The sequence below is a fragment of the Rana temporaria genome, chromosome 1 (genome assembly GCF_905171775.1).
Source record: "Rana temporaria chromosome 1, aRanTem1.1, whole genome shotgun sequence".
Classification (NCBI taxonomy): domain Eukaryota; kingdom Metazoa; phylum Chordata; class Amphibia; order Anura; family Ranidae; genus Rana; species Rana temporaria.
This window is the reverse complement of record NC_053489.1, coordinates 321,764,639-321,789,590: the sequence shown is the minus strand read 5'-3', so window position 1 is coordinate 321,789,590 and position 24,952 is coordinate 321,764,639. Positions and strand designations below refer to the sequence as shown.

The 24,952-nt window shown below is 41.7% G+C and overlaps 1 protein-coding gene across 3 annotated transcripts in view; it reads left to right on the top strand.

Moving 5' to 3' along the window:
- CNTLN (centlein) overlaps positions 1-24,952 on the top strand; it is a 424,230-nt gene that overhangs the window by 134,268 nt on the left and 265,010 nt on the right. The window lies entirely within an intron of this gene.

Below are 24,952 nucleotides of genomic sequence, written 5' to 3'. Positions count from 1 at the left end.
CCTCGCATCCCTGAGTGCAGGTGCAGATCGAGGGGGCTTCATTTCATCACCGAGCGCGGTGAGAGGAGAGGCACAAATCCCTGAGCAGACAAACACCTATACGAAGTACAGTTTTTCCGAAGTGGGACCTGTCACTAGTGCTGCAAACTTTGACAGGAGACCCCTTTGAACCATTAGAGAATTGTAGCCTAAAGACGTTGACGTTAAAAACAGTCTTTCTGGTAGCAATTACTACAGCAAAAAGGGTCAGTGAGATAGAAGCTTTACCTATCAGACCCCCCTTTTTTCAAATTTTTGCAGACCGCATAATTTTCAAGATGGATCCGGGGGTTTCTGCCGAAAGTAGTCTCGAGATTCCACAGGGAACAAGAAGTTATATTACCTTCATTTTGTCCGAATCCTTCTAAGGAACAAGAAGTTAAATTTCATAATTTAGACGACAGGAGATGCGTTTTACATTATTTAGAAGTGACAAAAACACTCAGGAAGACAGATTCCTTATTTATTTTACATGCTGGAGCTAGGAAAGGGCATAGTGCCACTAGACGCACCATAGCCAGATGGCTAAGAGAAGCCATTGAACAGGCTTATAAGTTAGGAGGCATACAGATCCCAGAGGGTATCAGAGCGCACTCCACAAGATCAATGGCAGCCTCACAGGCAGAAAGAGCTGGAGCAACGCCGGAACAAATCTGTAAAGCGGCAACATGGTCCAGTTTCGCCACCTTCGTGAGACACTATAGGGTGGATCTCTGGTCAGCTAAAGATCAGACCTTTGGACGTAAGGTCTTTCAAGCTGTGGTCCCGCCCTAAGGGTAAGTGCTCGGTTATCCTCTCAGGTGGCTGTCCTGAAAGACGATTAGGGGAAAAACGAAGTTACTTACCGGTAACGTTCTTTCCCGGAGTCTTTCAGGACAGCCGGGTAACCCACCCAAAGGTATGTAAAGAATTTCCTTGCAGGAAATGTGATATAGTTAACTATTTGTATCATATATTCTTGTGTCTCCCCAGCAACTGGAGGTGCTCTTTAAAGAACTGAGGAGCCAGCAGGGGAGGAGGAAATTTATAGAAGGCAGGCACAGTGTTTGCTACAGAGGGGAGGAGCCAAGGTCTCTCAGGTGGCTGTCCTGAAAGACTCCGGGAAAGAACGTTACCGGTAAGTAATTTTGTTTTTCTTGACTATAAATTCCCATTTAAGTTACACCGCCGCAAATTTCCCAAGTTAGTGCCCGATCCACAAAGCACTTACCTGGAAATTTGCAGCGGTGTAACTTAAATCCGTCCGGCGCAAGGCGTGCCCAATCTAATGGGGCGAGTCCCATTTAAATTAGGTGCGCTCCCGCGCCGGACATACTGCGCATGCTCCCGATGCGATTTTCCCGACGTGCTTTGCGCGAAATTACGTTACGCCGAGTTTTGTGAATCGCGGCGGGTAAAAAAAGTTGCGTCGGGAAAAAAAAGATGCGGCGGGGAAAAAAAAATTAAAAAAAAATTTGACAGCGTTGCGGGAAAGAAGGGTCTACTTTTACATGGTGTACTAACTTTACACTTTGTAAAAGTAGCCCTAATTTTGCGTTTGCAAACTAACAGCTTACGGAGACTTCACGAAGGGAAACCGCTTCGTAGATCTCCGTAAGTGCTAATTTGCATACCCGACGCGGAATTTCGACGAGAAATGCCTCCAGCGGCGGCCGAGGTACTGCATCCTACGATCCGACAGTGTAAAACTATTACACCTGCCGGATCTTAGGAATATCTATGTGTAACTGATTCTGTGAATCAGTCGCATAGATAGAAACAGGGATACGACGGCGTATCAGTAGATACGCCGGCGTATCCCTTTTGTGGATCTGGCCCATAGTTTGTAATGTTTCATTCTAGAAGTGCAGCATTTTTGGAAGTGCTGCATCTCCAAGTGAAAAATTGACTAATGCTGGCCATACACTCTACGAAAAATCGTCCGAGCGAACTTTCAAAAAACGAACGTCCGGTCGTGAGCGCAAACGATAGTGCCATCATGTAATGACCGATAAATCGTTCAGTGGACATAAATACAAAAAAAAATGGGTCGTTATTTTTACATATACCTAGTGCAGAAAGTTTGGACGGGAAACACATTAACCTTCTGATTTATCGTTCGTTCGGCAGAAAATTTCCAAACTTGTCCTTCGTTTTTTGGGCTCAAAAACGTCCCAACGATTATCGATTTTGTACCCATTAACTGTTTGAAAACAGTGTATGGCCAGCATTAACCATAAGGCTTTGGGGGATATTTGCTAAAACTGGTGCACACAGAATCTGGTGCAGCTGTGCATAGTAACCAATCAGCTTTTAGGTTTTATTGTCAAAGCTTATTTGAACAAGCTGAAGTTATGAGCTGATTGGTTGCTATACACAACCACACCAGATTTTGTGAGCACCGGTTTTAGTAAATCCCCCACCCCCGGTGTGTCATATGTAGCTTGAAGATCATATATGGCTCAGAATGCAGGCGTGCAAGGGTTTTCACCTTTTTCCTATATTCTTTCTAAAGTGGTTGTAAACCCTTACATATTCCCAGTGACGTGACTGACCTCAGGTGATTCACAGAGATTAAACAAATCCTCCTACATAGGTTGACCTGTTTATCTGCAGTCTTCTCTACATCTGTTCAAATTGCTGAATGTATCTAGCTGCCTGAGCTGACGGAAAAAGAAAGAGGGGAGGGGGGAGCTGAAACTACACTCTGCAGGGCTCAGTGGGGAGAGCGCTGAAAGCTGATATGAGGGAACGCACACGCCTCCCTTCAGACAGCGTACAGAAACAGATCCGAGGCTGTCAATCAGTTGAAGGTCCCTCCCTGTCATATTTTTTGTCTTGCTGTCTGGAAAACTTGTCAGAAGTGATTAATGCTTATATCAGAGGAACAAGGCAACAGACAGAAATTACACTTGGAGTTCAAGATTGAGAAAAGTCCACATCTGAGAGGGATTTACTTTGTTCATTTTTTATGTCTGAGGTTTACTACCACTTAAAATTAGATAAAAGGATAGTTTTCTATATTTTGGCACTATATGGTAACAAACCTTGTATGGAGCACTGCAGACCACGTTAGCTCTGAGGAAAGGGGTACGCCCCCGAAACGCGTCAGCTATTACATCGACTGATTGGTTCAAACGATTATTCGTGTTCCACTGACGATGCTGGACATCTGCTGTACTCATTTTTAAAGCCTGATTTTAACTCCAATTTTGTGAGTATAACCATTGATTTTACTATTGGAATAAATACATTTTATCAGTATCACACGAGGTCGGTGCGCCCTCCGCTCTTTTTCTTCTCTTATGCAAATAACCACAAATCAAGTACTGCACCATCTATCCCTTCTTTCAATTGCATGTTACCTGCATACGTAGAACAAAAGTTCTACTATTGCTACAAGATTAAATATCTTCATTAAAGCTTTCTGTTCTGAAGCATAAAATGGAATGGAACAAGAAAAGCTTGAGTTGGGGGTAACAGGAAGGGTACAGTGTGTTTCCACTAGCAGTTGACTGGGGGTGGGTAGTAGGCCTATGCCTGTTTGACTATTATGGTCTTCCTTAACAGATTAAAAAAAAAAGGTTTTTACATCACTACGCCATAAAACTTTAATTTTGAAATGTATTCTCTTTTGAATATAACTTTTACCAGTGTGATTAATAAATATTTAATTGTGTTTACTGAACAAATGCAGCTAGTGTCTAGCTGTCTTGTATTTTAACTTTGTACATGTACCTGCTGACATCAAAGCCAGGTTTAGTAGCTCAGGCATCCACGGAAGCGCCATAATTAACTTGAAATGAATATTTTTATTTGTAATGGAAGATCTGACAGGTGCACACTTTCTACTGATATATAATTCTGTTGCAACTGTTAAAACATTCTTTTAAATTCTCCTCTGTAGTTCTTAGCAGGGATTGCTCAGGTGAAAAATTGCTACTGAAATGTTCAAAGAGTTGATTAGTAGGAAACACGGGGAGCCAAAACTCAAGAAATATGTTTCTATAGTACATGCATAGTAGTATCGTAATCCACTTTTTTTAGATGCAAGGCTTTTTTGACACCGAGTGTGAATGAAATGCCAGAAGACATTAAATTGTGTTGTTTTAAAGGCAGATTGCAGCACTCTCCCACTTTAGCTCCTAAATATACCTCATAATACTGTATGGTAATTAAATAAAAAGAGTGTAGTGTACAAACAGGTGTTTTTTTGTATTCTATTGAAGAAGTGGTACACGACAACAGTCTTTTACTAGGTCATAATAACATTAATACAAATTCCAGTAAGGATGCTTGGGTCATTTTTGTTGCATACAAATTATTATCTTGCTTGCGATCGTCTATCTTAGATACTTTACTTAATTCCTGATTATTTGGATGGCTGATTTCACATCAGAAAGATGGATATTTAAGCATATTTACATGTGCAGCCCTGATCAGAACCAGTATTACACTGCAGACTAAAGGTCCTATGAGAACAGAACTGTGGCTCTTAAAGAAACTTTAATGTGGAACCACAAAAAAAAGTTTTTTGGTGTAATGGCCGTCAGGTTTGTATTGCTGTCTGTATTGGTGTGTGACCGCATAAAGCCGCATCCAGTAATTGATTACTATGTACAGATGTACACAGCAGCTGTCTTTTCAGGCGGACTCATACACCAGAATCTTATATGATATGGCCCCAAGCCCAGGCATTGCTTTGTATTCAAATCATAATTTTATTGCAATTTTAAACCGGAAAAGTTATCTAAGTTAGTAACAATGATTTTTTTTTAAACTAACACTGTTATAAGTAGAGAAAAGTGCTTTTTTTTTTAATCTATTGATTTCATAAGACAAATCATTTTTACAAGACCATATTACCAAAAGAAGGCCTTGTTGTAAAAAAAATTATTATTTCGTTTTTTTTAAGTATTAACAAAGATATTGCTGAAAAACTGGTCCTGAGAAGAAATGTAAACATTTATTAGTGTACAGAGAATGTATAGGTGTGAGAGCTCAACTGGTTAATGTGGAACATTAGTCAGAAAATTAAGTCCTGCTAGATCACTGCAGGCTGGCCCCTTTTGCAGATATAGCTAGCTATGTACAACCTAAAAAATAAATGCCTTTACTGTTTAACCACTTCAATACAGGGCACTTCCCCCCCTACCTGCCCAGGTCAATTTTCAGCTTTCAGCGCTGTCGCATTTTGAATGACAATTGCACGGTCATGCAACACTGTACCCACACAATTTTTTTATAATTTTTTTACCACAAATAGAGCTTTACTTTGGTGGTATTTGATCACCACTGTTTTTTTTTTTCTGCACTACAAATAAAAAAAAGACCCCAAATTTTGAAAATATCCAGTAATACACCGTCTCACCCTGCTCTGTACATGCTCAGCTGCTTTATATTTTTAGGCACTGTGCCAAATTTGTAGAGGTGGATCTGCTGATGGCCTTGAAGCAGAATTAAACTCTCTTATCCTTTACAACCAAGGAAGCTGCTTATGTTTGATCTGCAACTGCCATGGTGATGCACATGTGATCGGTTATTACACCAGACATTTTATGGTTTGACCATTTGGTTGAGGACAACATGCAAAGGGGACAGTTGGCAATCCCGGCATTCCAGGAATGTAACTGTTTTTTAAACCATTAAATCGATGGGTTTAGTTCCTCTTTATATTTTACTGCTGTATTTGTGCCTGTGGCTTTCCTTCATTTTTTTTAAGAGGGTGGCAAGTAGTATGTTTAGAGACCTGGGATTACTGATTAGCAATGCAGTAGAAGCATATTCTCTTTTGCAGGTTTAAAATCGGGGTGCTTACTAATTAACTGGCTAATGACTTGCACTTGCACATAGATTTACAAGTCATAATATAGGGGTAGTACACACAGGCGTTTGGGATGAACTTAAAGCGGATGTGCCATGGGAACAAAATATTAAAAGCCAGCAGCTACAAATACTGCAGCTGCTGACTTTTAATATTAGGACACTTACCTGTCCTGGAGTCCAGCGCCGATCGCAGCAGAGCACGAGCGATCGCTCGTCACTCTGCTGCTCCCCCCGTCATCCACGCTGAGGGAACCAGGAAGTGAAGCGCTGCGGCTTCACTGCCCGGTTCCCTACGGCGCATGCGCGAGCCGCGCTGCGCCCGCCGATTGGCTCACACGCTGTGTGCTGGGAGCCGAGTGTTCCCAGCACACAACGGGCGACAGACGGGATGTGACGGAATGCCCGTCTTTCGCCCGTAGCGTGTGGCCGGAAGTGGGTGCAAATACCTGTCTTTAGACAGGTGTCTGCACCCCCCTCCCCCCTGAAAGGTGTCAAATGTGACACCGGAGGGGGGGGAGGGTTCCGATCAGCGGGACTCCACTTTAGGGTGGAGAACCGCTTTAAGGTGCATTTACAATGCCTTTATTGTACTGTATTGAGAAGAAAAGGTAAAGCACACTTATCACTGGCACAGAGAATGCAACTGGTCAGGTAAGGGTGCATTTTTTTAAATTGTATATTCTACCTAGATGACAGTATGAATATATGTAATATACAGGACTTTTGGTTTTTCTATTATTGAGACTGAATGTTTTTATTGTTCATAGCTCAATTTTATTATTATTATTATTTTTTTATTTTATTTTGTATCCATTTTAAACATTGCATTGTGCGTTTATGCTCATGCAAGGCAGATTGAAAAATAATGGACAGTCCATTCACTTCAGTTGCTTTCAGTAGCATCATTGTAACCTGTATGGGCAATGCAGGCTAACACCTAAGTTGGTTATCTGGAAGTTTCCCCCATGTTCTTTGTAGTGCTTCTGCTTTGTTTCAGTAATGAAATTCAAAACATTTCTGTCTGCAATTATTCAAAATGTTATTACCCATACTGAACACTCAATGACTTAAGGTGGATTAATTAAACTGTAGCTGCTTTGCCATCTGGGTGCAGCATATTTAGCTGATTTTCTATAAGGAAAATTTTTCATTGAATAAAGTGTTTTTGAAAAGGTGGTTGCCAGGTTGTGTTTTCTAAAAGATAAATGGTAGCCCTAGCTTCAATTAATGCCATAATAACTCCAATAAAAAGGGAAGAACAGCTGCCTTCTATACGTTTTTTCACCTGCCTGCTGTTTGCACACACATGCGCGCACACACACACAAAAATAATAATTCTAATACATTATTTAGAAGATGTTACAGCTTTTTGCAAAATCCCAGGCAAGTACATTTAAGTTCAGTGCTCTCAATTTACAACATCGCAGAGGGGGAAAAAAAAATGACAGGCATAAACATAATCTGATTTTTATGGCTCAAGCGGATTCATTAAATTAGAGCGCTTGGTGTTAGTGTTCATTAATGAACTGGCGCCATATGCTTTAACTACCCTGGTCAAAAGCTGATGAAGAAAAGCTCTTGTTCCGAAAGACAAAATAAAAAAAAGAGGAGGTAGAAACAGCTGGAAAAAAATATCCTTGTTTTGGACTTGTATCAGAGGAGTTGCTTTGATTTCAGTAAACTACAACCGAGGCAATATGGCTCACAATTTGTGACCCAAAGGTAGTCATACATTACTGGAATACAGCCTACTGCGTCTCACATTACACAGATGTGAAGGCCTGATTATAGCTGCTACATAATTAACAGTGATCCGATTTGTTTTGTGGCATAAATGGTGCATGTGTAGAACATTAGCCATGGCACTCTCATTCAAATTCAACTCAAGGGCTCAGCGGCAGGCGGGTCACGAGCTTCAGGGAGTTGAAGCACAAGCTCCTCCATATGTTCTTGCTGCATCTTACTATGGCTACGAGTGCAAGTTAAGTTCCCCAAAGAACCTAATCGTGTTCTGTAATTACAGCGCGGCTTTCTGCTGGCTAGAAATAAGGGAAAAGCTAAAACACTCCCTCATCAGATAATTTGTAAATTACTTTACATGGCGGATGCCTAACTCAGTTGGTTTTCAACTGCTGAAATTATAAATAATTGTAACAGATGTGGCAATATGGCTGGTCTCCAATAAACGAGGCCCTTGGTAATTTGGCCGACCCTTTGACAGGCCAATTTAATAAAATGTGAACAAAATCTTCTTGCTAATAATTTATCATCCTTTTTCCCAACAGAATAAACTTAATTACCCTAGCAGTTAACAAGGTCACACCCAGATGCCAAACTCTGCTACAGTTTTGATAATGCAATCAGGAATTGAGAGGTGATGACAGTGTTGTTGTTTTTTCATTACCTGGCTTCACATAAACACAGGTGGCATAGCTTCCTTGTCAGTTTTTAATAATTACAAGCTATTATGGAATGCATAGTTAGCAGATTGAAAACCACACTTTAGTGAATTTGTCTGAGCATGATTGAGATTTTACTGTATGGAGATTATAATGCTGGGGAAGGCTCCCTAGCTACTTGTACTAATGGATAGCTTTTATGTCTTTACAGGTGACATCGGAGGTTTGCACGTAGGAATATTTTTAACTTTAAAACACAGCATTGTGCAATATGATCAGTGAATCCTGACATTTTAGTTAGCCTTTGTGATGTAACCTTACAATTTAAAGCTTGCATCCCAGTTTAATTGGTTCTAAGAGTGACATTTTTAAAGACAGAGAATAGGTCTTCTAAGGTTAAAGGTTGTGGCTGTCTGATGGCAGTGCATATTCTTTACCTATGTTACATTATGCAGTGCTGCCTGTGAGCTTATTTATAAGCCTGAAGATGTACAGAACACTATAATTATTAAGTGTTTATGGGAACACTCTTTCAGATACAGTTAGAAGTGAGATAAGGATATGTTTGTGTCCATGTATCTGTAGGATCGAGACTTTAAGGTCCTCTTCATCCTCCCCTGTTGCTGACCTTTGTAAATCTGTAGATAGCTCCAATACCTACCTATAATTGGGGTTATGTTCCCCCCATAGTCTTTCTTGCCAGTTACAAAGATGATGGGGATCTGTATGAAGTAGAGGCACTGATTGGCTGCTTAGGCTCTCAAGTAAGAGTTTTCCAGTGGTCATTGAGGTCACTTTTATTGTATAGGGTGTAGGCAGGTTGCAGAAGGTTTATCCCAAATCTCAGAGAAGTCAGGTTTTCTAGTAGAAAAGTAAAACCAAGTCAGAGAGGAACACAGTAAAGCCTTTGTATGACATGTTAAAAGCTTTTCAACAGGACTACTTTTTTAAATAGAAGAAAATACGTATATTTGAAACTTATGATGGGAAGTTTGTCACGTCTGTAAACTATATACTAATTCATCTATTTATGAATTATGGCCACCATTCAGACATATATTACGTATGGTTTACCTGGCTAAACTATTTGTAATATTTCTAGAACTATTTTTCAGCCTCTTTCAGTGATAAATTATACAGCCAAAAAAAAAAAAAAAATATTTTTTTTTGGTGCCTTGCTTTTAGAGCTGTTCTTGGTGTTCTTTGGGGCACTGATTTAGAAAATGACATTGGCTAGACTCTCTCTAGTTTCTTAGCTATGGTCAAATGTATTTATATAATTTTTTAGTCCGCTTTTTAAAAGATCCTGCTGATCAGCTTGTTCTTCTGTTATCTAGTTTGTTTTAGTTAGCAGATATAGGGGGTAATTTTTTAAGATTCCCGGGAAGTACTGGGTGCTCTACATGTAATAGAACCCATTTCAGGCACTTAGTTCAACATGTGAATGAAAAATCGCGCTATTCGTGGAGAACATGCCTTGGTAAATTTGGAATCGGCGCTAATCTGCGATTCTGCTGATCTCCAAGTGCCAATTGCTACCAAGTTATTATATATCACTGCAACCACGATCCGTGTATGAGAAGAATTTTTTTTTTTTGTGAGATGTGCTCTAGTAGTTCATGCGCATCTATTGCTATTACAGGGAGTGCAGAATTATTAGGCAAATTTGTATTTTGACCACATCATCCTCTTTATGCATGTTGTCTTACTCCAAGCTGTATAGACTCGAAAGCCTACTACCAATTAAGCATATTAGGTGATGTGCATCTCTGTAATGAGAAGGGGTGTGGTCTAATGACATCAACACCCTATATCAGGTGTGCATAATTATTAGCCAACTTCCTTTCCTTTGGCAAAATGGGTCAAAAGAAGGACTTGACAGGCTCAGAAAAGTCAAAAATAGTGAGATATCTTGCAGAGGGATGCAGCACTCTTAAAATTGCAAAGCTTCTGAAGCGTGATCATCGAACAATCAAGCGTTTTATTCAAAATAGTCAACAGGGTTGCAAGAAGCGTGTGGAAAAACCAAGGCGCAAAATAACTGCCCATGAACTGAGAAAAGTCAAGCGTGCAGCTGCCAAGATGCCACTTGCCACCAGTTTGGCCATATTTCAGAGCTGCAACATCACTGGAGTGCCCAAAAGCACAAGGTGTGCAATACTCAAAGACATGGCCAAGGTAAGAAAGGCTGAAAGACGACCACCACTGAACAAGACACACAAGCTGAAACGTCAAGACTGGGCCAAGAAATATCTCAAGACTGATTTTTCTAAGGTTTTATGGACTGATGAAATGAGAGTGAGTCTTGATGGGCCAGATGGATGGGCCCGTGGCTGGATTGGTAAAGGGCAGAGAGCTCCAGTCCGACTCAGACGCCAGCAAGGTGGAGGTGGAGTACTGGTTTGGGCTGGTATCATCAAAGATGAGCTTGTGGGGCCTTTTCGGGTTGGGGATGGAGTCAAGCTCAACTCCCAGTCCTACTGCCAGTTTCTGGAAGACACCTTCTTCAAGCAGTGGTACAGGAAGAAGTCTGCATCCTTCAAGAAAAACATGATTTTCATGCAGGACAATGCTCCATCACACACGTCCAAGTACTCCACAGCGTGGCTGGCAAGAAAGGGTATAAAAGAAGAAAAACTAATGACATGGCCTCCTTGTTCACCTGATCTGAACCCCATTGAGAACCTGTGGTCCATCATCAAATGTGAGATTTACAAGGAGGGAAAACAGTACACCTCTCTGAACAGTGTCTGGGAGGCTGCGGTTGCTGCTGCACGCAATGTTGATGGTGAACAGATCAAAACACTGACAGAATCTATGGATGGCAGGCTTTTGAGTGTCCTTGCAAAGAAAGGTGGCTATATTGGTCACTGATTTGTTTTTGTTTTGTTTTTGAATGTCAGAAATGTATATTTGTGAATGTTGAGATGTTATATTGGTTTCACTGGTAAAAATAAATAATTGAAATGGGTATATATTTTTTTTTTGTTAAGTTGCCTAATAATTATGCACAGTAATAGTCACCTGCACACACAGATATCCCCCTAAAATAGCTAAAACTAAAAACAAATTAAAACTACTTCCAAAAATATTCAGCTTTGATATTAATGAGTTGTTTGGGTTCATTGAGAACATGGTTGTTGTTCAATAATAAAATTAATCCTCAAAAATACAACTTGCCTAATAATTCTGCACTCCCTGTAGTATTCCTAGTTTTTTTTTCTTTTGCTAATGAATGAGTATTGCAGAATAATGTCTGCTATTGTGTAAAGTTGCATGTATTGAATATTTACAGTTATATATCTATTATTCTTTTTTTCATGTGTTTTTTTTTTATTTAGGTGACTATAAAGCAGTAAATATTTATGTTCAAATCCCAGCCAACCTACCACCCACCAGCTGTGTTTATTTTTCCAGTGCACAAACAAATTAAAATAAACAAAACAATTTAAACTGCCCTTTAACTAGTGTGTTATGTTTTGTATTCCGCATCGTAATATTATTGAATACTTACATACCTGCATGCATTTAAAGAGTTAATATTATAGAATCAACCAAACTACAGTGCATTGGCTAATGGGCCTTTGCTATTTTCAGCATATGCTGCTGAGTCCAATGCAGTCCCAAGGACTCATGGGATTTGAACCCATGAGTCCTTCAAGGCTTTAGACTTACAAAGTAGAAGCGCTGACCACTAGCATATTGGGCTGAGCACAATTATACATTGAAAATACTTTTACTAATGTTTGATGTTTTTACTTCTATACAATAATGTTTTGCAAATGAGCCATTAATATTATGGAAACAACCATGCTCATGCTGATGTGACATTGGCTACAAGCGTGGAATTCCCCCTCCCCCAGTCCATACCAGGCCCTTCGAGTCCAGTGTGGATTTTAAGGGGAACTCGATGCCGAAATGTAAAAAAAAAATTGCGCCCACCCCCCCACAAAATTTTAACCAGACCCTTATTCGAAGATGCAGCCTGGAGGTCAGGATGGGGGGGGGGGCGGCGAACGAGTGCCCCCCATTTTGAACCATACCTCAACATAGGAAACGTGCTTTGGGGTGTTGATGGAGACAAGGGCCTCTTCCCGACAACCCTGGCTGGTGGTTGTCAGGGTCTGCAGGCCGTGGGCTTATCTGAATCTGGAAGCATCCTTTAACAAGGGTGGCCCCCAGGTCCTGGCCCCCCTATGTGAATGGATATTGGGTACATTGTACCCCTACCCATTCACCAAAAAAATCAAAAAAAATACAAACCACAAGAGACAGTTTTGACAAATCATTTTTTAACTAAAAAAGTTTCCCAAGATGTACCGTATTTATCGGCGTATACCGCGCACTTTTTTGCCCTGAAAATCAGGGCAAAATCGTGGGTGCACGGTATACGCCGATACCCGCGCCAAGTTTTGAATACTGCGCCGACATATACCGAGTGCAGTACACTCGGGTATAGTCGGGCAGTCTCGGCTTCTTCCGCACTCATGTCCTGGACGTACAGGACGTCAGCGCGGGTAGCCGAGCATTGCCGACAATACACGAGTGTACTGTGCTCTGTATATGTCGGCGCAGTATTCTAACTCGGCGCGGGAAACGAGCGGGGAGGACGCGAGGACGCCGCAGAAGGACCCCTGACCCGACGAAGAGGACACCCGAAGCCGCAGAAGGACGCCGGACCCGACGAAGAGGACACCCGAAGCCGCAGACGAACGCTGGACCCGACGAGGCCGCCGATGGACGCCGCGCAAGACACCAAAACTGTAAGTACAAAAAAAAACTTTTTTCCACAGGATTGGGGGCCACTTTAGGGGTGCGCGGTATACGCGGGAGCGCGTTATACCGCGATAAATACGGTACATCCATTGTCAATCACGACACCCAACGGACCCGAAAAAAATCAAAACGCTCCACCTCGATTGGAGGGCTCCCGTTGTATGCACTGTCATGTTGGAAGGGGCGCGGTCAACCGTTAAGGTTACTAGGTGGCCCTGCCCTTGCCAATATAAAACCTGTCAAAGCGAAGAGACGGCAGTTGAGGCAGAGCAATTTTTTTTTTTGCTGTTTTTCAGGTCCGTCGGGCATCGTGATTGACAAAGGATATACATCGCGGGACACTTTTTTTCTTAGCAAAGGATTTCTCAAAAAAAACTGTCTCTTGTGGTTTGTATTTTTTTTTCACTTTTTTGGTGAATGGGTAAATGGGTGTACCCATTCACGCTGGGGAATGGGATCTGGCGCACCCTTGTTAAAGGGGGCTTCTTGATGCTAAGTCCCCTGCCCGTAGACCCCGACAATCATTGGCCAGGGTTGTCAGGAAGAAGCCCTTGTTCCCATCAACATTGGGTTGGGCTTGAAAATTTAAGATGTGTATATAACCACTGACACCAGATTGTCTACCTAAACGGCAATCACCATCGAAGGCCAGATTTCTCAACTTTGGCTTGGGAACCGTAAAGAGGAATAGAAGCCATGCAACCTCTCACCTTCTGGCATGGGTACAATGACACCCTGAGACAGCAGCCTTTCCAGTGCTGCAAAGAAGGTCGCTCATTTTTGTGGCATCAATGAGACCTTTGAGTGCATAAAGCATGGAGGGAGATGTGAACCATAGTGCTGATTCTTACTACTCAATCCCTGGACCTGGATTCCTCCATGAGGGGTGTGCTTTTTCTCTTCTCTTTAGCTTCATCTAAGTCTCACCCTTTTTTTTTTCTCTCTCATTCTCTCTAAGTTGATATTTGTTCTTTGATAATAAATAAATGTTAGACACAAATTGTGAAACATGTGAGATTCCTCTGTAGCGAGGGGTGACAACAGTGCCAACTGGCACGTGAACTGATACACCTAAGGTGGTATCAAACATAAAAACAAAGTCCAACAAAAACTCCTAAGTGTGATGATCCGAGGTATGTAGCAAAGTTCATCAACATCCACAAGTCATTCAAGTGAAAAGGTGAATAAATAGAAAAAGCGTGACTCCTTTAACGTGACAATCCCATCACCGGAAAAAGTGCAGGCTTACCGGAACTTGTTGACCACTGGTGGCATATGCCAAAAGAGGTCAGTCAAGGCTTTATATGACGGTTGTCAAACAGCAATCCTTGGCAGGGAGCGTAGGTCCAACTGGTGGGTAGGTCCTTATATGGAATAGGTCCCCAGGAGTAAGCCAGAAGCTATACTGATGTTGGTATCCCAAAACCAATTGGCTCAGTGTGTTAGTGGTGCATAGAGAAAAATAAAGAGAAGTGGCCACATAGCGTAACTCCGTATAAAAGAAAAAATACGTGTTTATTCACAGCTAACAAACTTACATTTGGCTGGAAGTAAAAGAGCTCTTGCATGTAAATGGGGCGACAGTGGAGTCCTCCCGAAGCGTTTCGTGGTCAAAAGCACATCGTCTGGGGATGTGCTTAGGTAGGAGGATTTCTCCTATGCCAGTATGGTTTCTATACCTGTTAAAATATGACCAAGAGGTATTTTATTTCTGACCCATCTATTGTCTCTGTTATGTAACTTTTTGTGATTATCTCAATAAAAATATTGATATATATTTTAAAAAAACATGGAGGGAGAAAGCATCGTAGCTCCAGCTTGTAACCCCTGCTCACCCACACTGCAGACATCTAATATGATATATTGATTCCAGACAGCCATGTAGGCTTATCACTGTCTCCCTATCCACCAGCGTTTCTGACAAAGATGAACTACTCCCCCATGGGGGGCTAGGTGACTGCTTATGAGGAAAACAAAACACCTTCTCTGGTAAGCCCAATCGACATATATAATTTTTCTACAAATAAGAATACACTTTGAATAAGGAAGGGCTTTAAATGCTTTGGCGACGTCCTCTTCAGGGAAGCAAAAGCTTTAAAATGTGCACATACTGCATCCACCAAAAATTAATTGCTTCTGTACCTGCAATAGGACCCTGAGCCTTTTCCTTAAAGTTTTCTTCCAAAAAAGACTCCAGATCCTCGTCGGCTTCCTCTTCCTTCTCATCCAAAGGATGTTCTTCCAACACCACATCATCCTGCATCAGAAAGGGGGAAGGAGAGGGCCCCTTGTGTGCACCAGGCCTTTCAAGCCAATGAGAACCCCCGAAAACTGTTCATGCAGACCAGAAAAGGCTACCTAGACACAAAACCTGGAGGATTATGCCCAAGACAGTGGAGAGACCAGATGAAGGATGGGATTCAGAACTGAGCTGACCCTTAGTGGAGCCGTTGCAGAGCGACTTGTGTAGGGATCCTTCTCCACCTGACAGAGGGGGTGGGAGAGTCCACACCAACTTCCTTTTCCTCCATCTTTGTACAGTCATGGCACAGTCCAGCCCAACTCCATGAATGGGAGCAGTCAGCCAGCTGAGGGCAGGTTCTTCCAAAGGCCAGATACTTGGTGACAATGACTTTGACAGAAGCGTCCCCAAAATACTTGCAGGGTAGCCTGATGCTTCCATTGTCGCTGGTTTGCCTATGCTGCTAATGGGTTGAGAGGGAAGCATTGTGTAAATCGCTCCTTATTGGAGATCACTCTGCATGTGCATTCTGGGCTCCAGGGATCCAAAATATGGGCTGTACAGATGCCATTGTTGCAGACATTTATTTTTATTTTGTGGAATAATTTTCATTATGCTTTTGTACCAAAAACATATTCGGCATTTAGTATATATGTATAGTAATGTTTACTTTAAATTTATAATCGGTCACACTAAACTGAACTTCCTTTTGCCTTTAAAAATATCCCCAAAAATTTGCAAGAAATATTACCAAAAGAAAGCAGTGTTTTTTTCCCCAAAAAATATATAAAAGTTATTGCTGATATAATGGACGTATAGCCTAAAAATTACTCTGGAACTTAAAGTGACACTAGATGTTAACATTATTCTGCAAATATAATCCATACACTTCCACCACTCTGTAATCTAATTTTCACTAAATTGTTTCTTAGTTTTCCTCCTTGTAAGATCCTACATGAGCTCCTGAACCTCTCCTTTTCCCGCTGAATTGTATTTGTTTGGAACAAGCAGTGCAAGTTGGTTGCAGTCATGTGCACTGCTCTTTATACACTACTACTGTCCCATAGCCCTTAGTCCACTTCGGGAGCAAGCAAAATTAGGTGGCTACATTCCTACGTATAGTGGGGCCATGTGGAATGAACATATACAACCTCAAACAGGAAATCAGATCACAAAAAAAGAAAAAATTGAAGGAGGCTGACAGCAATAGAAGGTACTCCTGTGCAGGCAATCCTATACATTTCAGATGGGATACAGTGATTGCACGGACAGAGCTGCTGCTTCTAATTTGACAGCCATGTGGGTGCATGGCCCTGATTGTATACTGTCTGCTTACTATGGTCCTGCACATGCATTCTCGTGGCTGTCAAATTGGGAGCAGCAGCTGTGTCCATGCAGCCAGTGTCCCAACTGACATAAATGGGACTGCCTGTATGGGAATGTACCTTTGCATCCCCTTGAGGGCAAACCAAACCCTTGCATGGACGTACGCTTTAATATTTCTCTCCTGCGATAAAGAGCTTGCCTGTTTGCAATGTTTAAAGGGCAATCCACTTTTGTTGCGAAAAAAAGCATTCCCCTCTGGGTGACGGATGCTCATTTCAGGGATTTTAACAAACTCAGTTGCAGATGCCTACCTTTTATTATTTCATGTGCAAAATGTATCTAATGGGAGTGACTTTATAATTTATCATTCAGCTGCTGCACTTGCAGGGTCTGCATCCCTTTAATGTGATTTTAAAGGCACGTTTAAAAAAACAAAACAAAAAAATCAAACATGCCATACACAGAGCAGCCCCAATCCTCTTCTTCTCTGGTTCCCCGCTGGTGCTCTTGGCTCCTCTGTCCTGCCAAGTGCCCCCAGAGCAAATGTCTTGCGGCGTCTCCTCCAGCTTCCTCCTGGGATACCAGTCACTGCTTTTATCTGCCATTACCAGTACCAGCTGTGGATCTTTAGGGAGACCTTAAATCCCTGCGTCCTGAGTGACTGCCGTGAAAGTGGTCACTATTTGTGGTAAGGGGACTACATTTCCAACTTTTGGGTGCCTCTACTGGTGGAAGGACGCTTTTGCTTTTCTCATCCTTTTTTGCACCAGTTTCTTACAAAGATTGATTTATTTCACAAGTGAACTTTCAGAATTTATCTATCAGCACGCATTCATTTGCTGTTTTGGGACTTCCAATATATATTATTATGTCTTTTTTTTCCACAGAATGTTTATATTCTTTCATTTATTATGACTGCTGTATTTTAGATACACATGTTGGGCCAGATTCTCAGAGGAGATACGACGGCGTTCGTATCTATGCGCCTGATTCGTAGAATCAGTTACACATAGATTTCTATTAGATCCGACCGGTGTAAGTCTCTTACGCTGTCGGATCATAACTGCATATTTACGCTGGCCGCTAGGGGCGTGTACGCTGATTTACGCCTAGAAATATGTAAATCAGCTAGATACGCGAATTCAAGAAACGTACGCCCGGCCGACGCAGTACAGTTACGCCGTTTACATTAGGCTTTTCCCGGCGTAAAGTTACCCCTGCTATATGCGGCGTACCAATGTTAAGTATGGGCGTCGTTCCCGCGTCGAAATTTGAAAAAGTTACGTCGTTGGCGTAAATCGTCCATGAATGGGGCTGGACGTAATTTACGTTCACGTCAAAACCAATGATGTCCTTGCGGCGTACTTTGGAGCAATGCACACTGGGAAATTCCACGGACGGCGCATGCGCCGTTCGGGAAAAACGTCAATCACGTCGGGTCAGGCTTAACACACGCCCACCTCTTCACAATTTGAATTAGGCGGGCTTACGCCGGCCTATTTACTATACGCCGCCGCAACTTTCTTTTAAGAATACGGCACTTGCCTGTAAAAGTTGCGGAGGCGTAACGTAAATAGGATACGTTACGCCCGCACAAAGAAACACCATTCTACGTGAATCTACCCCCGTTATGTTTTTTGTATCACGGAGTTGCATAGGCTCTCAGATGTTCTTTTGCAACTTCATTGTTGCCCACTACTTTTGATATTCATTTATCAACTATTCTATTATATTTTGTCACATTCAGGTATTTATCAATTTATTGACCTTTGTCATTTGGGTCTCTGATCACGTTTTTCAGTGCTGTACCTATTATTTAACACACCTTTTTAGTTTTGTATCCACCATTTTTTGGTACTGGCAGCTAAATTACTCATTTATTCTTATATTTATATTTATATGTTTTAGCGCAGTGTTTTCCATCTTTGTTTTTTTTTTACTTGATGCCCAAAATCGAATTTGTATCTTAGAGCAGACTTCTGGGAAAATCAGTAAGCCCATCACACTAGCAGGAAATAACATTTCTGTGGGACAATCTGTAAACCATTGGTATACAGAACTTGTCCATGTTGCCATATTGCATTGTATATTGCATAAAATTTGTTCTTCAAAAAATTGTTGTGAAACCTGTTGCTTTTTTAAGGCGTAGTGTGGTCCCCATCAATTTTCTTTTTTCTTATAAACGGCACTGTAAAAATTAATGCTATACATTATTTTTATAAATATCAGCACGTGGCCAAATTTGTTTTTTGAGTTTACCCAAAACGTTAGATATTACATTTCTGTGTATGGTGTGTGCTTACCATTGCATTCTTGAATTTTCACCACAATGTTCTGCAAGCTAGGGATATTGCCATCCCTTTAAACTATTACTGTTAATATTAACTAATCTGCCATTTTTCTTTGTCATTTGGCCACGGGTACATTGCTCAATTGAGTCCATAGATAAGAGATTTTCATCCTGTGTGTCAGGACGCATTTGTGCTTAATGCTTCATAACAGACTAGATGTGTCACAAGGATTTTTGAAAAGCATCCTAAAAGATGATGAAACTATATCCTTTACTATAAGTTAACTGTTTTACACTGGGAAGAGTTTTGGAAGTTTATTTCTTTAGCTGTGGATAGTTGGCTTTGCTAGAGGCTTTAAGAATATATAGAGATGATTATGATGTTAATATACAGTAAAAAGATTGAGGACTACAGATTTTGTAGATGTGTATGTAAACCATAAATGTATTTTATTAGTAAAGTTTTCTTTGTGTATACAGTAGTTTTCACAAGCATATGGAGAAAAAGATTGTTGGGACTTTATATGAGACCATGACTATACAGTGCACAGGTGTCCATCCCTAGACACTTGAAAAAATAAAATGGCAGTGGGGGCAGGGAAAGGGACAGTGGGACTTTGTATGAAACAAGACTCTGGGGCAGGATGAGTCAATCAATGTGGTAAACGCAACATTTAATAGTAACAGCATTGAGTATAATACATAAAATGACAATCATAATCAATAAAATAATACAGAGTATGGTATAAAATGATTGGTAAATCATATCAGACATGGTAAAATTGGTAGCATGCATAGTAGCACATGAGTCTCGTAGATGTCAGTAGTGTACCCAAATGTTGAACATATTAAGGTAGTACATAAAAATAACTGATTAATGACTCAAACTTTTCAATAAAACCCATGGTGATCTCATGATTGCTGTGATATGACATCAATTAATAGTAAGGCTCGACGCCTTTCGTAAAGTGATATCCACTCATCAGGAGCAGTTATTGGGGTCATCTATAATAAATAAATAATGAATAAGAATTATTGGTAATTAACCAAAACAGGAAGAGAGGGAACAAAAAATGTGTGATCCTAACACTCATACCTGTAGGTTGTAATATACAATAAGATAAGATAGTAGCTATTATTGTAGAAGATGGAAAGCACCAGGGGACAAAATACAATCCAACTGGGAGCTGAGGCGGTAATAAGGGGTGGCGGCAGGGCAGTCCAGATCGAAGTTGGAAACATGAGTGTAAAGAGTAGCCCTTCCACTGGTAACCAGGTAAGTAAGAGCCCAAAGGGCATCTGTAATGCATGTAAAAAATTATGATAGACCGTGAAGGAAGTGAGCTAATAGGGGAGTGAAGTTTATGAATTGAGAAACAAAAGGGTGGCCACCCTGTTGACAGGTGTGGAATCCAGGACTCCCAAGATAAGAATAGGGAAGCATAGAAAGAATGTGAAATTTTAGTTTTCAACCATAAGTGTAAAGGGAAGCCCTTGCACTGATAAACTAGTGAGTAAGAGCCCGTAAGGCAAGTGTAGGACATGTAAAAACATGATAGACAATAAAGCAACTAAACTAATAGTGAAAGGGTGCAAAAATGAGGATGTAATTGAATTTTATGAGTTAAGAAACCAATGGGGTGACCACTACATTGAAAGATATAGGATCCCAGACTCCCAAGATAAGAGTAGGGAAGCGTAGACAAACTGAAATTACCGGAGATAAGTGAGGTGATGTATACCATAGAAAATATGTAAATGGGCCGCCTGCCAGCACGATCCCGCCAACGTCACGCTCAAATGCGTGATGAGAGAGGAAAGGAAGCGACCACGTACAAGCATCAGGTACTTGTACATAGGCGCACGATGACTCCGTCATAATACACGCAAATGGTAAAACCGACAACATCAGCACGAGTCGTCGGAAGACGTCACTCGTGCGGGCGTGGCGTAGACACGCAGCGAGTGAAGGCCCCCAGTCCCACAGCCAAATAGGGTCGAGGGAGTGGGGGATAGCCACGGTACGCGTCCCAGCTCTCGGAGATGGATGCAGAGAAATCCTCCAAGTGGACATCTAAAAGCAATCTAATACATTTTTTTTTTATGTAATTATACTCAATGCTGTTACAATTAAATGTTGTGTTTACCACATTGATTGGCTCATCCTGCCCCAGTGTCTTGTTTCATACAAAGTCCCACTGTCCCTTTCCCTGCCCCCACTGCCATTTCCTTTTTCAAGTTTTCACAAGCAAAACATTTTTTTTTTTTTTCTGTTTAAAAGTTTCCTATGTGAATATCCTGCCAGTAAAACTTCTTGATGCAGGCTGATATGCTGGTGAAGGCCCATTTATTTTGAAATGTAATACATAATAAAATGTATTGGCCCTTTTAATTTAGAGCACAGTACATCTGTTCTTTTCTTTGTGTGCTGAAATGCACATTTGTTGAGGTCTGATGAAAAGTTGTGTTAGGGAGCCATTGAAAATAAATTGTACAGCAATGCCAATAGTGCATTGTAGTAGCAAAGCCCAGAAAATGTATGTGTTATTGCGCTTGTCAGCAGCACATAAGCGTGGGCTGCAAAGGCGATCTGGGTTTAAAATATTTTACTGTGAAGTAGACCTTCCCACTGCAAGATAACTTTGCAACCGCAACCCTCTGCAATGTAAAAAATAATTGTGTATGTGCAAGTTCCTGGTCCACTTGGCCCCCATTCACCATTCTCGCCTAGGAACGAGTATTGTGTGCCCTGCTTCTAAGCCTCTTGGAACATGCCTGTCACATATTACAGGAGGCTTAAAGTGGTTGTAACCTCAGACATGAAATATTAACAAAGCATAAACCTCTATAGTGTGTACTTGTCTCAATTAAGAGCACTAAGTATCATTTCTGTCTGCTGCTTCGTTTCTTTGCTATCAGCATGAATCACTTGACAAGTTTTCCCAACACCGAGAGAGGGTGACGATGGGGAGCTCCAGCTAATTGGCAGCATCAGTTCTGTTTCTGTGTGCTGTGTGAATGGGGGGTGCGTCCCTTTCCTTCATCTCTCCCCACTAAGCTCTGCAGAGTAACTTCGGATCTCCGCCCCCTTTTTTATGATTGCTCAAACAAGCTTTGTAAATTCTGGACTTTGAATAGCTGTAGCGAAGAAACAATTGCAAATAAACAGGTACTACATTTAAGGGGTTGTTTCATCTCATTGTATATTACCTGAGGCCAGTCATTTCACTGGGTATATGGGAGGGTTTACCACCACTTTAAGCTGAGGCATAAGTAGTGTGGGAGGAGGGTAGATCTGGTGGTGCATCTTTAGGGCGATGGCTGCCTGAACCATGATAAGATGGCCAGCTCTTGAAAATGGCAGAGAAGAAGATGGCAGCAAGGTACCTGGTGTGCAACAGTGGATCACAGCAGATCAACGCTGGATTTGCCTTTTGTGTGGGTATGTTTACTGTAGACAAACCTGTAGAAAAGGTAAGAAGGGGTAAAAAAAAGTGATAAAAAAAATATTACCTGGGAAATTCCTATTAAAGCTGCATACTATACTATGGTGCCTTAAAGTCATTTGCGCACAGACACTGGACACTATCTAAGTTAAAGCGGAGTTCCACCCAAAAGTGGAACTTCCGCTTAATCCACTTCTCGCCCCCTTACATGCCACATTTGGCATGTAATTTTTTTTGGGGGCGGGAGTGGGTGCTTGAGGAGGAGTGGGACATCCTGTCCCACTTCCTCCTTTCGCCGAGGAGCCGCTAAGGCGATACGTCATATCGCCTTTTGGCAGCCCCTCCCTGTAGGCGATTGCCTGGGACACGTGACCGGTCCCAGGCGATCGCCTGTCCAATCAGAAAGCACAGCGCCGCTCGCGCATGCGCAGTGAGTGCCCGGCCGTGAAGCCGAAAGCTGTCACGGCCGGGTGCCCACAGTAGCAATGAAGACATCGGCCGGAGAGGGTGGGAGAGGAGCGGAGCTCCGGCCGGCGCGTCGCTGGAACGTGGCGCAGGTGAGTGCATGTTTATTAAAAGCCAGCAACTACACTTTTTGTATCTGCTGACTTTTAATAAACATGAAAAATGCCTGGAACACCCCTTTAAATAATAGTTTGTGTAATATGATGTAGCTTTAGGATATGTGTCGGCACTGTTTCCACTTGATCTTTCATATTTTTCAATAACTCTAAGGCTGGATGCGGCTTGCAGCAGGGGTCCAGTGCGTCCATGTTTTCCGTTTCAGGGACGAATCCAGGCCGAATTTTTGCCTGAATTTGGCCCTGAAGCGGAGCCAAAGACGCATAAGTTTCCTTTGCAATCCACACTGCTGCCACCCCGGAGATATGTGAACCGGCTCCATAAAGATCTGGTCACAATCTCCTGCCATTCAAATTGGATGCAAGCCGCATCCAATTCGCACTAGTATAGACACAGCCTAAGAAGTACTATTGTACTATACTATACTCTTTCTTTAGCAAAAGGGCCTGCTCTGTGTTGAAAACCTACTGTTTTTGGGGCCCAAATGGCTTTGTCATTACGAAATAGAGTGATCAACCCTTTCATGACCTGAGTTTTTGAATTTAGACACCCTAATAAAGTTTAGCAATGTTCACATGTGTCAGTTAACTTGGTAGTAGCCTTCCCCCCCCCCCCCCCCATTGTCAGTGGATTTGAGCTAGGAACATACGCAAGTATACTTACGTACCTAGTTAATTTTACATTTGGACTTATAATGTGCTATTGTGGTCATTAAGGGGCTTAAAATCCAGAATTCTTGTTTTTCTCTACTTTTTGAAGGCAAGCCTGAGTCATTCAAAAAGATATGAAACATTGCATTCCTTACTTCAGCCATTTAATGGTGCTGTGGATATCAAATATGATCAGCACATGGCACCCAGGTAGAAGACCTTGTAATAGAGATGTTGAGATTCCAGTGTTTACATATTCTCATTGGTTGCTCTCACACAGGTTTGCAGGGAGTACTATTTTATCAACTAATCCTGGAGACTGTTAACCATATAAAGACCGCTCACTGTATATATACGTCATTTTTTAAAGATGGCTATCTCCGTAACGGCAGAAGCTTCTGCCACAACCGAGATATCCATCTCTTCAGTGAGCGGTCCTGTCAACGATAACGGTGGTCTCCCCCCTCCCGCCGCTCTCCCGTGCCCTCCGCCGCTTACCGGAGCTGTTGGAAGCGGCAGAGGCGATCGGGTCCTCTCCCCTGCTCGGCTGGGATACGAGTGAGGCAAGATGGCCCCCACCCGTCCCCATAGCATAGCCCCCACCCGTCCCCATAGCATGCTTCTTAAAGCAATATTTTCTGGTTGTCATTTTTTCAAATGACACATTTTTATTTTTGACCCCAGATCTCATATTTAAGAGGACCTGTCATGCTTTTTTCTATTACAAGGGATGTTTACATTCCTTGAAATAGGAATAAAAGTGATCAATTTTTTTTTTTGGTGTAAAAATTAATAAAAAAAAAAAATAATGTTTTAAAGCGCCCCGTCCCGACAAGCTCGCCCGCAGAAGCGAACGCATCCGTGAGTAGCGGCCGCATATGAAAACTGTGTTCAAACCACACAAGTGAGGTATCGCCGCGATCGTTAGAGCGAGAGGAATAATTATTGCCCTAGACCTCCTCTGTAGCTCAAAAGATGCAACCTATAGAATTTTTGTCGCTTATGGAGATTTTTAAGGGTAAAAGTTTGACGCCATTCCACGAGCGGGCGCAATTTTGGAGCGTGGCATGCTGGGTATCATTTTACTTGGCGTAACATTATCTTTCACAATATATAAAAAAATTGGGCTAACTTTACTGGTGTCTTATTTTTTAATACAAAAAAGTGATTTTTTTCCAAAAAGAGCGCTTGTAAGACCGCTGCGCAAATACGGTGTGACAAAAAGTATTGCAATGACCGCCATTTTATTCCCTAGGGTGTTAGAAAAAAATATATATAATGTTTGGGGGTTTTAAGTAATTTTCTAGCAAAATTTTTTTTTTTAATCTTGTAAACGGCAAATCTGAAAAAACAGGCTTGGTCCTTAAGTGGTTAAATTTACGTGATGAGCTAATGTA